Source organism: Nasonia vitripennis, chromosome 2 (genome assembly GCF_009193385.2).
Source record: "Nasonia vitripennis strain AsymCx chromosome 2, Nvit_psr_1.1, whole genome shotgun sequence".
Lineage (NCBI taxonomy): Eukaryota > Metazoa > Arthropoda > Insecta > Hymenoptera > Pteromalidae > Nasonia > Nasonia vitripennis.
Window position 1 is genome coordinate 19,231,184 of NC_045758.1, and position 14,262 is coordinate 19,245,445.

General features: G+C 42.3%; 1 protein-coding gene across 2 annotated transcripts in view; it reads left to right on the top strand.

The window, feature by feature from the left end:
• LOC100115067 (semaphorin-2A) overlaps positions 1–14,262 on the top strand; it is a 273,030-nt gene that overhangs the window by 99,541 nt on the left and 159,227 nt on the right. The gene's annotated exons all lie outside the window — the stretch shown is intronic.

Below are 14,262 nucleotides of genomic sequence, written 5' to 3' on the forward strand. Positions count from 1 at the left end.
GCGGTTACCGCCTCTTGGCTTTATGCGTGCGTGAATTCGAAAGAAGAAAAAAACTGCGCGCAGCCGACGTCGCCGCACTTGCCTTTCTGTTCACTTATTTTCCCGGCTATATGCGTACGCGAATATTGCGCGCGACATTCTGCTGCTGCTGCTCCTCGCGTGTGCTCGTGCTCGCATCGCGCCGGGATAAAGGCCGCGCATAATGCGCTTCCCGTTGCCTCGTATACTGTATAGTGCATGTCTTGCTATTCTTGCTTTTAGAGGCGTATCACGTTTGCCCGATACTTTTCCCACAGACTCTGCTTACTCTACGCTTGAACAAGTTTTTTTACCCAGCACAGTTGAATGTTCGAAATTATCGTTGTGTTGCTATGATTTTTGACGACTCCCTCTAGCTATACTCGCTTGCATTTAAAGGTGGAAGTAGGGATTTACTATCATGAAAAATTCTTGAAAATATGATTTTCCAAATTGTCCCTAGGAGTGCTGCTGGATGTATACAAATAAAATGCGTTAATGGAAAATTGAAATAATTGGTATACTTTTTTTTAATGATTCGATACAAAATTTCAGCAAGCTTCGCGCGCACTGTCGCCATGTTTACCCCGTACCACCCCTCATGCCTTAATTAGGTGGTATATCTATTGATAGTTAATTAGTGATGCCAAGTCGAAAGGTGAAGGATGGTTTGGATGCACTTCAAGAGGTGGAGTGCATGATTGTAGCATTTTAGAAGTAAACAGTTCACCCCCTCAAACCTTGAATAGGTGCATCTATTGATGGTTAATTTTTGGAGCCAAATAAAGGGGGTGGATGGTTTTTAGTAAGTGGATCCAAGCAGCTGGAGCTTATGAATACAGGGGTTTAGAAAGAACGATGGTTAGTTCTTCCTAGTTTGTCTTACCGATACTATTTATATTCTCTAATACTTTGAGTTTGTCTTTAATTAAGAAAGGTCGTCACTTCAACAGCAAATAACAAACTTCGCGAAGATGCATTTCAATCGTGAATACATTGTGTTACTAAGTATGGCAATTAGGTCAGTTGCGCCTGTTATCGCCTGGATCGCACGAGCTGTGATCCGTTCGATGACAGGCGGGTCCAGTACTATGACCTAAAGCTGCATCGAAGTCTCATCAAGATCTTCCTCGAACATTGTCTTACCAGCGGCCAATAGATCAATAAACTTGTCAATACCCCCGAGCAGCACAGCGACAAGAACGCCATAATTAAGCTGGTCTGGCGAAAACCTGTCCTCGGCAAGCTAAAGAAAACTTCTGAAGAAAAGCAGGCTCTCGCTCTTTTGAATCGCAGTTTTTAGCAACTACCAGAATTCAGCCGAGCTGCTCTCACGTTAGGCTCAGGTGCCGACGTCAACGAGTTTTTCGGACTGTCGAACTCGCACAACGGACTCGCCGAGAAATCGCTTATTTTCCAAGCGCTGCTCTAGTACATTACGCAACTAGTGCGAGGGGAACACGATTTACGCACGAGTTGCGTATACTATTTTTCATAACAAGTGTCGCGGAGCTCAACATTATACTAAATTAGTATATTATACAAATTAAATTTATTTCATAATGCGAAATAAGCCACGCTCCTGTGAAAGCTTATTCATACAAAAAGTTCGTTAAATCACACATTGTCGCTATATACGAGTGTAATTATACTAAACTAAAATATTTTTGCAAATTTAAAAATGAATTATTTTTAATAGAAAATTATTACATCTTTTATCAAAAAATATTAAATTAAAACACAAATATAGTGTATCGTACATTGTAGTTAATTATGATGATTATGTAAATTAATTGTAACATTAGAATTATTAATATGAAAAGAAATATTTTTGTCGATGCTTTCAATAGTAAATGATTGTTCGCTTTTTTCATCACTGTTTTGTCTACGTTTTTTCAACGGTGAACCACGTGTAGCTTGCTGTGTTTCGGTTAATCGATAAAATTCATCCTCAGCGTGTGGTTCATTATCATCATCTCGACCTTCTGAATCAAATCTTGTTCTTTTTAACGAAACTGTTACAGATTTTTTGGGTTGATCTACTGTAATTTCTGCTCCAGAAGTAGATGCTACTTGATTGTCAGACTGCGGTATGCAATTTCGGGTGGAATTTCATTTCCATAATCGGATATATCGTCTGTATCACAAGAACTGTTATCACTCATGTTTACTTTTCGGTTATAGATAGATAGATAGATAGATAGATTAGCCTTTATTTTGCACAAGTCAAAAATACATATGTATAACATATTGTCATTAATTTATCACAGATTCGTATTACGCATTATGTACATTTTTTCTTCTTATTTACTACTCTATCACGTCACTTCAATAAAAACCTTTGGTCATTTTTTTTTTTTACATGGCATTTGGAACTCGAAAGTTCATCGCCTCATCTACGCAAGCCTTCCACGCTGCCCTATCTTGTGTCAACCCCACCCAAGATGCACCTCTCCGATTGACACCCACCCGTCCTATTTCTACTAGATCCGCTTTTACGTTGTCCTCCCATCTACGTCTAGGTCTATCTAGAGGTCGCGTTACCATCGGCCTGCCCTTCATGACACGCGCTGCCGTACGGTCGTCTCCCATTCTCGCTACGTGCCCTGCCCATCCCAATCTGCGCGATTTTATTATTCTGTTAATATTTGGTGACGCGTACAGATTGTGTAACTCATCATTGTGTAGTCTCCTCCATTCCCCGGTTTCCTCATCTTTCTTCGGCCCGTATATTTTTCTTTTGATACTCCCGCTTCTTATTTCTGTAGATCGCGCTCGTCTGTTTCCTTACGTTAGAATACTCTTTTACGGTCCTATCGCTTCTATTTTGTAAGCTATCTAATTTAGCCTTAAGAATCTTATTAGGAGAATAGAAACTAACAGTAAGGAAAATAACCCCCGCGAAATGTACAGAGGGATTAACGCCACCAGAAAGGGTTTTAGGAGTAGAGCGCAATTGATGAAGGACGGAAACGGGGACCTCGTAACAAATGACAACGAATTACTGTCGCTGTGGAAAAATTATTTCGATAAATTATTAAACGTGCACGAAAATAGCGAAGAATTAGGGGACGAAATTCACACTGCTGAACCCCACGTGGAGGAACCGAGCTACCAAGAAGTAGACGCCGCGATTAAAAAACTAAAAAACAACAAAACCGCGGGAAATGGCTCTATACCAGCTGAGTTACTCAAATATGGGGGCGTCGAGCTCACTTTAAAAATCTATAAACTAGTATGTGCCATTTGGAAAAATGAAACAATACCCGAAAATTGGAAGGAATCTATTATTATACCGATTTTTAAAAAGGGGGATAAGACAGACTGCAATAACTATAGGGGTATTTCACTTTTAGCAACGTGCTACAAAGTTCTGTCAGACGTAATACAAGCTAGACTCACTCCATTCGCGGAAGATATCGTAGGAGATTATCAGTGCGGATTTCGGCGCAACAGATCGACGAGCGATCAAATGTTTACCATAAGACAGTTGTTAGAGAAAAAGTGGGAATTTTGCGAAACCATACACCAACTATTTATAGATTTTAAAAAAGCGTACGACTCTATTAAGCGAAGCAAAATGTATCAAATTCTAGTACTTCTCGGTGTACCGAAAAAACTCGTGAGATTAATTCAAATATGTCTGAACGGAAGCACGGGAAAGGTCCGAGTAGGCGGTAATGTATCAGAACCCTTCATGATACACGATGGTTTAAAACAAGGGGATGGGCTCTCTACGGTGCTGTTCAACTTAACGTTAGAGTATGCCGTTAGAAAAATGCAGGTTAGCCAGCTGGGCGCAACGCTTAATGGAACAACGCAGATACTAGGCTACGCAGATGATTTGGATGTACTGGGGGATTGTAGGGAAACGGTAGCAAGAAACGCGGAAATCCTCATAAAAGCGGTGGAGTATACAGGGTTAGAAGTGAGTGAATCAAAAACAAAGTACATGATTGTGGATAAGCTAGGCATCTGCAGAGGGGAGGAAGATCTCAGAGTTGGGAATTTTACTTTTGAAAAGGTTAGCGAATTCAGGTATCTGGGTACGACCATAAATGATAGAAACGAGATTAATGTCGAAATAAATAAGAGACTCCATTCGGGTAATGCTTGCTTCTACGCCGTGAGTAATTTACTTAAGTCGTGGCTGTTGTCTAAAAACGTTAAAATAAGAATATACAGGACAATAATACTGCCGGTGGTTCTGTACGGGTGCGAAACGTGGGCTCTCACTAAGCAGGCGGACAACCGTTTTAGGGTATTTGAAAATAAAGTCTTGCGAAAAATATACGGGCCGAAGAAAGATGAGGAAACCGGGGAATGGAGAAGACTACACAATGATGAGTTACACAATCTGTACGCGTCACCAAATATTAACAGAATAATAAAATCGCGCAGATTGGGATGGGCAGGGCACGTAGCGAGAATGGGAGACGACCGTACGGCAGCGCGTGTCATGAAGGGCAGGCCGATGGTAACGCGACCTCTAGGTAGACCTAGACATAGATGGGAGGACAACGTAAAAGCGGATCTAGTAGAAATAGGACGGGTGTGTGTCGATCGGAGAGGTGCATCTTGGGTGGGGTTGACACAAGATAGGGCAGCGTGGAAGGCTTGCGTAGATGAGGCGATGAATTTTCGAGTTCCAAATGCCATGTAAAAAAAAAAAAATCTAATTTAGCCTTTTTGCGCCTTTCAAACCAGAGTTCGCACTCTTCGTCAAACCATGGTTTGCTCTTTGGCTTTTTCTTTTTACCCAGTACTTTGTTCGCGGCCTCTTTTACCGTTTTTTCGATGTCTCCCCATAAGCTATTCAGTTCGTCATTCCCCTCCGGCGATGTGTTTGCTTCTTCAAGTGCCTGAAACCTGTTATTAATTTCTATCTGGTACCTAATTCGCTCTGTTTTATCTCGTAGTTTCTCAATATCGAAGCTTTCTACCTTGTTTGCTCGCTTACTATTTTGATTCGCTACTAGTCTAGCTCTTAATTTGGCTACTACTAGGAAGTGGTCCGAGTCGCTATCTGCCCCTCTGTAAGCCCTTACGTCAAGAACATTAGTATGACGTCTTTTTTTCAATGAGGAAATGATCAATTTGGTTCTGTGTAGCCCCGTCCGGCGACGTTGCCTTGTGTATGTTCTTGTGCTTAAAACACGTAGTTTTGATTATAAGATCTTTTGCCGCCGCGAAATTTATGACCCTAATACCGTTATCATTGCTGGCTTCATGCAGGCTTTCCTTACCTATAGTAGGCCTAAACATTTCCTCCCTACCTATTTTAGCATTGAAATCGCCTAATACTATTCTTGTGTCGTAAGACGCGAACTGGTTGATTACCTGCTCTAAAGTTTCGTAATAGAGATCCTTAGCTTCTTCTTCTTCTTTGTCCTCCGTAGGACAGTGTACATTAATAAATACATATCTATACCATTCCCCTTCGATAATGATGTACGAGAGCCTATCATTGACGGATTTGAAACTTTTAACCGAATGTATGATGCTTTTGCTTACGAGAAATCCGGTGCCTAGAGATCCCCCACTCCTGGCCCCATACAGGTACGTGAAGTTACCCGATGCTAGTACTCCGCCATCTGGCCACCGCGATTCCTGTATTGCTACCAAATCTAGATTGTACCTATCAGCTTCCTTTACGAGTTCTTTAAACGCACCTGCTCTGTATAGACTGCGAACATTCCAAGTTCCGACCCTTAAGTCCCTTTTGGTTCGGATTTGATTTTTTTGAGCCATGATGTTATGTTAAACCCGCGCGCTTCGGATCCTATTCCGATCGCAGGTGAGTCCACCGTTCTAGAGGTGATAACCCCCATACCTCTCTAGAACTAAGTATGAGAGCTTTCCGACTTTGACGAGGACAGTGTCAATTCTTCGTCAGACACACTACGGTTTCATTCTCGCATCCTAACGCCCCCCTGCAAGGCAGCGCGCCTTCGCTGGCATCGTTACCGCGTAAGACCAGGTGACGAATCATTCTACACATCCCCTTTCGGGGCAGTTGTCATCGCTCCCGCATCCTCCTCGGCAGCAGGATTTTTGCCCATTTTTGTAATGTGTGATGAAAGAGATATATTGAGAGATAAGAGATAATGTGAAGTGTTTTTGTTGTTGTGGTGCTTGCGTAGTGTTTCTAGATGAATGCGTTCGACAGTGTGGGCTCATCACACCCACGCCTGTTCCTATCGGCTGTCCGCGGTTGCTTATTCAATTTATTCGCAGCTAACCTCTTTCTCAGGGGCTGTTCCTCTATCTGCAACCTAAGGACGCGCTGTGTAGTGGTGATAGGCACCCACCCGTCCGATCTGGACGACAACGCCCAAGACCCGCTTAGGGTAGCGGCATTGTAACAGAACCTTTGGTCATAGATGTTAAAATACATTAATCCTCTCTTAAAAAAATGATGGACTTGGTTGTGAAGCCTTTAATACGTGATTCTGATTGGTTGCTATGGTCGGTTGCCTAGGTAACAGATGAGAACCCGCACGCTTTAAATTCATAACCCTCATAACAGTCATAACCCTGGTAGAAATTTTTCAGGTGTTTAAAATAAAATGAAATGAGGTTAAATAGTATGAAATCTGAATAGCGGATTCAGAAAAAAATATATGCAATATTACCAACAAGAAATCTTGATAAATTAATCATTACCAAAAGTGTAGTATTGAAACATGTGCATTGAAAAGTGTCACCCTAACCCTATTTGAAGTAGGTAATAATGTGTGTGCGTGTATGTTATTTAGTTTTTTTTTAAATATAAGTGAGAAGTGCAATTAAAAGAATAAAAAGTATAAAGATATATTGTGTCTCCATGCCCAAAGTCGCCCACGGTGAGGTTTAAGAAGTGAATTTAAAGAAAAGTTCAGTATCCGAGTCAGTGAATTTGAGTTTATCACTACAATGCCCTTTAAATTTTAAAATATGTAATCTAGATAATTGAACTGTTTTCATTCATATTTTCACACCAACGGCAATGTGAATTTTTTAATTTAGCGGCTCACATTTTGCTTATAGACAGTCACGCAGTAACTACTATCTCTAGCACATTGTATTTCCGGTTTCCAGTGTATTTTTACCTGGAGAAAATGATAAATATTTTGGCTTTTTTGTTAAGGCATTAATGAGAATATTTACTTTTAATAGTTGTGAGAGATTTTGAGATTTTTCCATTGCATTGCATTTGCTCTCATTTAAAAACTAATTTCTAGAGAGCTCATTTTTTGCATATATATTTCTGTTTTGGTTGTGAAAATATTTAAAGTTGAATTGACCTTAACTGAAATACTTTTGATTTCGACTTCAACACCCATGATAATTATTTAGTCGTATAAGTTATTCACATCAGTGTCGGAATCGAAATAAAAAGTATTTCAGTTAAGGTTAATTGAACTTTGTATATTGTTTCATTGACACAAAATAAATCTATATGTAAAATATGCGCTCTCTAGACCCGTTAGTTTTCGAATGAGAGCAAATGCAAAAATAGAGAATTAGGCATCGATCTCAAAATCTCTCACGACTGTTAAGAGTTAAAATTCTTATTAATGTCTTGACAAGAAAGGCAAAATATTTATCACTTTCTTCATGTAAAAATACACTGAAAATCAAAAATACAATGTGCTAGAGATAGTATTTACTGCGTAATTGCCTATAAGCAAAATGTGACCCGCCAAATTAAAAAATTCACATGTGCCTCAATGTGAAAATATGAATGAAAACAGTTAAATTAAAATCATCTGGATTACATGTTTTTATAGGTAGCATATCAAGTATCTGTGTAAAATTTCAATTGCCTAGCTTTTTTACAATGCAAATGAATAGGGTTGTAATAATAGGCTTATACTCACTGACTCTTCTACTGAACTTTTCTTCAAATTCACTTCTCAGACCTTAACGACAACGACTTTGGGCGTTGTTAATATATTTATATTAAAAGTATTACTGAATATGGTAACATATGGTAGGTAATATGGTAAAAATATTAGCAGAAATCAGTGTACCCAAAACTTATGTTGTTTTTTCTACCAGGGTTATTAGACATAGATAGAATAAGGAGCGCGCGAAGCGCGCCTTCATTCCTAGTAATATAAATAAATAAATAGAATAAATATTTGGACGGTACAATATCTAACGGAGTCACGAAACAGTCGCAGAATCAGTGTTCTGATCGACAGTACACTCAATCTCGCGTACGTATATGCGCCTCCGCATCACAGCCTTAAAAGATTTAAGCGACGGGAGATCTCTCACGTCGCGCGGGAGAGAATTCCAGAGGCGCGCGCCCTGGGCTTTAAAGGAATATAGCCCTGCATCGGTACGCGCGCTAGGCACCACTAGTTCTTGCGGATCCCTAGCTGAGGTTCTAGACTGGTTCCTATCAAAAAGGGCAGCAAGATACGGCGGCTGTCCTATTACAATTGCTTTATAAAGAATCACCGCCGCGAATAATTCCCTTCTTGCCTTCACTGGAACCCAGCCTATCTTCCTCCTATAGGGGGAGATGTGCTTGTCCCTTCTAGCACCACATATGTATCTCACACATGAGTTCTGCAATCGTTGAAGTCGTGTACTTTGTTGACCTGATACGTCAAGATAGACAAGAGAACAGTAATCCAAGTGCGGAGTGGCAAGAGCGCCCGCCAGCTGCTTACGCAGTTCCTTGGTGGTGCAGGATCTAAAGAATCTAAGTCCATAAAGGACTCTATTAACCATTCGGCTAATCGCATCCACCTGCGGTTTCCATGTCATCTTCGAATCCATTACAACACCAAGGTTGGTTACAGTGTCGGCAAAGGGCACGAAGACGCCATCCTCGATCTCAATGCAAGGCAGCTTTAGACTTTGCACCTTGTTAATATTACTGTCCGACCCAAAAATAATAGCTTTAGTCTTTCCGACATTGAGGCGAAGCGCGTTCTCGGACGCCCATACTGCCACTGCACGCGCCACAGCCGACAGACGGTCCACACCCCCGCTCAAGTCGTCCCTCGCCACCTGCGTATAGGTTTGAAGGTCATCAGCATATAGCAAATGCTCGACACTATCCGATAATTCGCCCTTAGGGCCCTTAAAAGAAGCCAAAATGTCTCTGAGATCGTTGATGTAAAGACTAAAGAGAAGAGGACCCAGGACCGAGCCCTGTGGAACGCCAAGATTGGTAGTGAGCCAATCAGAATTGCCAACTGTTTTCGTAACCACTTGATGGTTACGCCCTGTAATGTATGACTTGATCCACAGAACTACAGACCTAGAGAAACCCACTCCTATTAGCTTTCGAAGAAGTTTAGAGGGTGAGATCGTGTCGAACGCCTTACTGAAATCAAACATCAGGAGGATAGTAAGCAGTTGTTTTTTGCTATTAATACCCACCCTAATGTCCTCTGACAGACTCAGTAGTGCTGTTTGCGTGCTGTGATAACGCCGAAAACCCGTCTGACGTGTATCAAGAAGCTTCTCCGACTCTAAGTACTCGGATATCTGGTCGTGAACAATCTTCTCTAGAACCTTGGCAAGAAAACATAACAGAGCGATCGGACGAAAGTCGAGACCCCGGCAAAGTGGGCATTGAGCTCGCCTGGGTAGAAACCGTGCAGTTCCTCCTTAGTCGTGGACAATAGTCCAAGATTACGAAGCTCAATCCAGATGTTTTTGTTGTTGTTCAGGGCCTCCGAAATTCTGGCCTGAATAAAAGCCTCGATTGTGCGCTGTTCTGCTTGAGCCGCAAGAGACTGGAATTCCGACCAGAACCTCGAGTCACGGGTCCTTTTAAATCTTCGTTCAACCACATCACGCTTATCATAAAGGTCTTGAAGTTCTGCGTTGACCCACGGTGAAGAATTTTTGTTTTTGGGTTTAAATTTGTTTAAAGGGGCAAGTTTTTCAATGACAGTCATGATGTTACCACTAAGCGCTTCTAATTTAGTCTGTGGTCATGCCCGGGCAACTGATGGTCGACCAATCGCAGGTTTCGAGAAGGGAAAGAAGCTCCTCGCACCTGATGGATTTAAAATCTCTATAAAAGAATGGAGTTAGAGTAGGAGATTCCGACTTTGGAGTCCGAAACGTAAAATCAATGATGTTATGCCTACTCGAAAAGATCGCCATCATGTTGTTCGCATTCAGCACTACTTCATTGTCGTCAGCATAGATTACGTCAATCCACGTATGAGACTACCCGACGTGGTGCGTCGCACCATGTTCAACTAATTTGAGATTCAACTCACAGGCCAAATCCCTGACAAAATTCGCAGCCTGAGACGTCGACAACATATTTGCGTTCAGGTCCCCCATGACTATACGATGATTATAGTCATCCGTATATAGTTTTAATTTATCCACCAGGTCAGAGTTGATCATGAAAGAAATACCTGGTGGTCTGTATATAACGGCGACAAAAATGGGGGGCATGCGGCCCTTTTGAATTCTACACATAAGGTACTCTGGAATTCCGGGCTTTCTACCATCCGTCGTTGTTGGAGATGAGCACAGTATGGTCGCCTTGTAACTATTATGGATCCATAGTGCCACACCTCCTCCCTGGGTATTCCTGTCCTGACGAAGGACAGAGTAGCCCTTTACCTGCGCAAATACATCGTCGACGCCTGGCCCGAAACACGACTCAGACACGCCAAAGAGATGGTAGAAGGGACGAGCAGTCGCCAGGAATTGACGAAACATCTCCATGTGCCTGTTCAACGAGGTAGCGTTGACAAAACCCGCCCTCAACCCATCACACTCTGCTCCTCTCACCTTCACTCCGCCTAGTCAGTTTTTCGTACTCTCTTTATCTAGCGATCCTGAGCATGACGCAGTCTCAGTGATCGCGTTACCGTTATGTACCGCTGTCGCAATATGATGCAGCGATAGATTGCAAGTCAGCTGCCGTTTGAAAATGATGTGACATCTCCCCGTCCCGCATTTTTGCCAAGAAACGACCGCCTCTATGCCAGACATACTTGAAACCAAGACCGCTTACTACACTTTTAAGACTTTTAAACTGCAAAAACGATTCTTTACTTAACAACTCATTTATGAAGATTTTACTTTGAACCAGGCTATTACTCTTTTCCTGGGATAAGTGCGAGACGTTGATATGGCGCGTGTTTAAGCCGGTTATCTTATGTTTTGCTCGCATAATATTTTTTACGATCAAGTGGCTCGATAGACAGACAACCCATGGCGATGGACGCCCACCGACCGTTGCCACTCGCGTATTTGGACGGAGTAACCTCGCAGACACAACGTCATCCCTAGCGACGGACGGCAGAACAGTAGCGAGGACTGCGTGGGCCACGTCCCCACGTTATTGTTCCGGACAGTCAGAAATACTAGAGATGATTATCTCTGCAGTCGACTCTCCACTGCTCATCCCGTCCGTCGGAGAGGAGCGCACGCCAGCAGAATGTTCCCGACCCTCCCATCGATGTTTACGAGCCCGGGTGTGACGTCGACCTTTACTGACCCTAAAGCCATCTGTATCAGCCGACGTGGAGGCGCCCGCGCCACCACTCGCGTCAACAGATTCACAATCCCTGAGCGAGACGAAGACTCGAGACGCCTCCGCGATACATATATCCGCGCTGCTACTGTCTCCATCATTATCATTATCATTTTTGTTACTACTATTACTAAGACTAAGACTAAGATTACGACTAAGGTTACGACTAGTACAAGAACCGCCATCATCAGCATTTATGCGAGTCTCTACTCTATGCATCATTCGCATAGCGTCATCAAGACTCTCCCGAAGGGCTTTATTTTCTTGAGAGAGCAGAAGGCGATCATTTTGCAGGTCTTCCAGCTTAGACACCTGCTTTTCAATTGTCTCCTCGAGTGATGATACCCTCCCCACCAGCCTGTCAATCATCTCCAGTGCTGCTGGGGCAGGATCTGATCTCTGGCTGATGGCACCAAGCCTCCTCACAAGCAGAGTTTTGAAATCATCAACTGATCTCTCAATGAGCTCGAACTGGTTACTAAAGAGAGTAGGCATGGATGGTGACAGTGTGCAGTAGCGAAGCGCACCCATATCCACCAGAGAGTTGATCTGTGCGCGCTTCCCATCACTGGCTTTACTAGTAGAGACGGCCGGCGTTGAGGCAGAAAATTCTTCCCTCAGGGAAACATTGTTGTTTGAGTCATTCGTAATCGAGATGTCAGTCTTGTTCACATTAGAATTATTAACATTTTCGCCAGTGTATTATTTACACCAGTAATATTTACATCAGTCTTTTTATTTTTAATGTTATAATCTCCTTTATCTTTATCCTTTTCTAATTCTAGTCTAGGCGCAGATTTTCGTTGCGTTTTTATCGTGTTGTCTTTCTTTTTAATTTTACAAGCTTGACATATATAGTTGCCTTTGTCTGTGACGTGCCAAGTCATGCAAAAATTATGAAATGTTGCAGAACAGATTTTGCAATGACGAATTATAGCGCCTGCACGTGTGACATTCCTACGCTTTTCACACGAGGCACGAGGCATTTTTAATAAATATTTACAATAATAAATAAATAAATAGATAAATAGGTCAATAAATAAATAAATAAATAAGTGTCAGAGAGTAAAACAAAATAGGCAACAGAGTTTCGTCAAGCAATAAATAAATAAACAAATAATTACATAAATGAATGGTGACTAGAGACAACTAGGTACTGGTTACGAACGAACAATTGAATTTCCCGCTCTACAAAAATTCAAATTCAAATCTGGCGCGTTGAGAGCTACCAGATTGCACATGCGCGTGGGCCGAGTCAGTGCTGCCAACTGTTGCTCGAGTAATATGAGTTGTGATAGTGTTGCACTCTTGCGGCAGAATATCGATCCTCGATCGCGGCGATGATTTCACATTTATTGAGCGAGATATATATGTGTATATATATATATATATATATATATATATATATATATATATATATATATATATGTGTGTGTGTGTGTGTGTGTGTGCAGATCTGACCTCAGAAGATGCAGCGAAAATACGCAAGACGCGCATAGAAGCAAGATGTTGCTGCGCTGAGAACGCCGCTGGCCAGAAATCCCCTCAGAGCGACGAGAGTAGATCGCTGCAGTTGTCCCAGACTCGGTGACAGAGGCGGCAGAAATTGTAGATTATGTCGTCGACAGTTAGCGGAAAATTCCCTCCAAGCTCATAAAAAGCACAGAGATTGTGATTTTTTTAGGGCGACCATAAGAGCCGTTTGGGGGGTCCTTTCCGCTGTAAGAAAACACTCCGAGGAGTGAAGAAAATATTAGGAAAAGTACAAAGATAGCAGAGCAACTCACTACTGCTTCTTGACTTACCAATAGCAGACGACGCGTTAGGTACCAATAGGTTATAAACAAGACGTCTTGCACTAATCATACACAATTTCGCAATCATACATATGTAAAACAAATGACAGAGACAGGATAGGTATCCCCGCGCACGCTGTGAGAGAGCGAGCCTAAGTCGATGACTTTAGCGCCAAAACAAATGACTCTAAAGTCGAGCTCCACACACGCTGTTATGAAAAAGATCTACCCTTTCCGCATGGAACGAGCGGTTCATCGGTATGGTGATCAACCATGGCGCCGATATAAAAGCTCGTGAATCTGATGGCCAAACTGTTCTGCATTGGGCCATACGAAGCAGCCGAGACACGGTGGCTTAAATGCTTCTCGAAAGAGAACTTGACGTCAATGCTACTAGTTACACTGGCATGAGACCACTACTCGTGGCTTCTCACACTAACGAAGCTGACGAAATGATGCTGTTGTTGATGAGTTACGGAGCTGATATCAACGTTACGGATACTAACGGTTCCAACGTCTTATGTTGCTTGGCATTGTGCTCTAAAAAGGAACGCGTCGATCTGACCAGATTCCTGATCCAGAAGGGCCTCTCACCACTCGAGGTAGTCTTGGGCGAGTAAGAATAGATACGCGTCGCCGCAAAGAGAGGAAAGATCGAATTGGTTAATCTCTTCTTGGACCACGGCGCTAACGTTAATGCACAAGGATTTAACGACCAATCTTCGTTATACGTCGCCGCTCAAGAATGCTAGAACCCGGCGTTGCTGCTAAATTTACTCAACCGGGGCGCGAACATTGATCTAAAAACAAATATTGGTCAAGCAACATTACACGTCCTCATCTCACATCGCAGCTTTAAACGAGACGATGAAATCAAAAATACTTCTGAACTTTAGGGCGACGATTCTTGATGACGTCCGTCGCGAAAATCTGAAA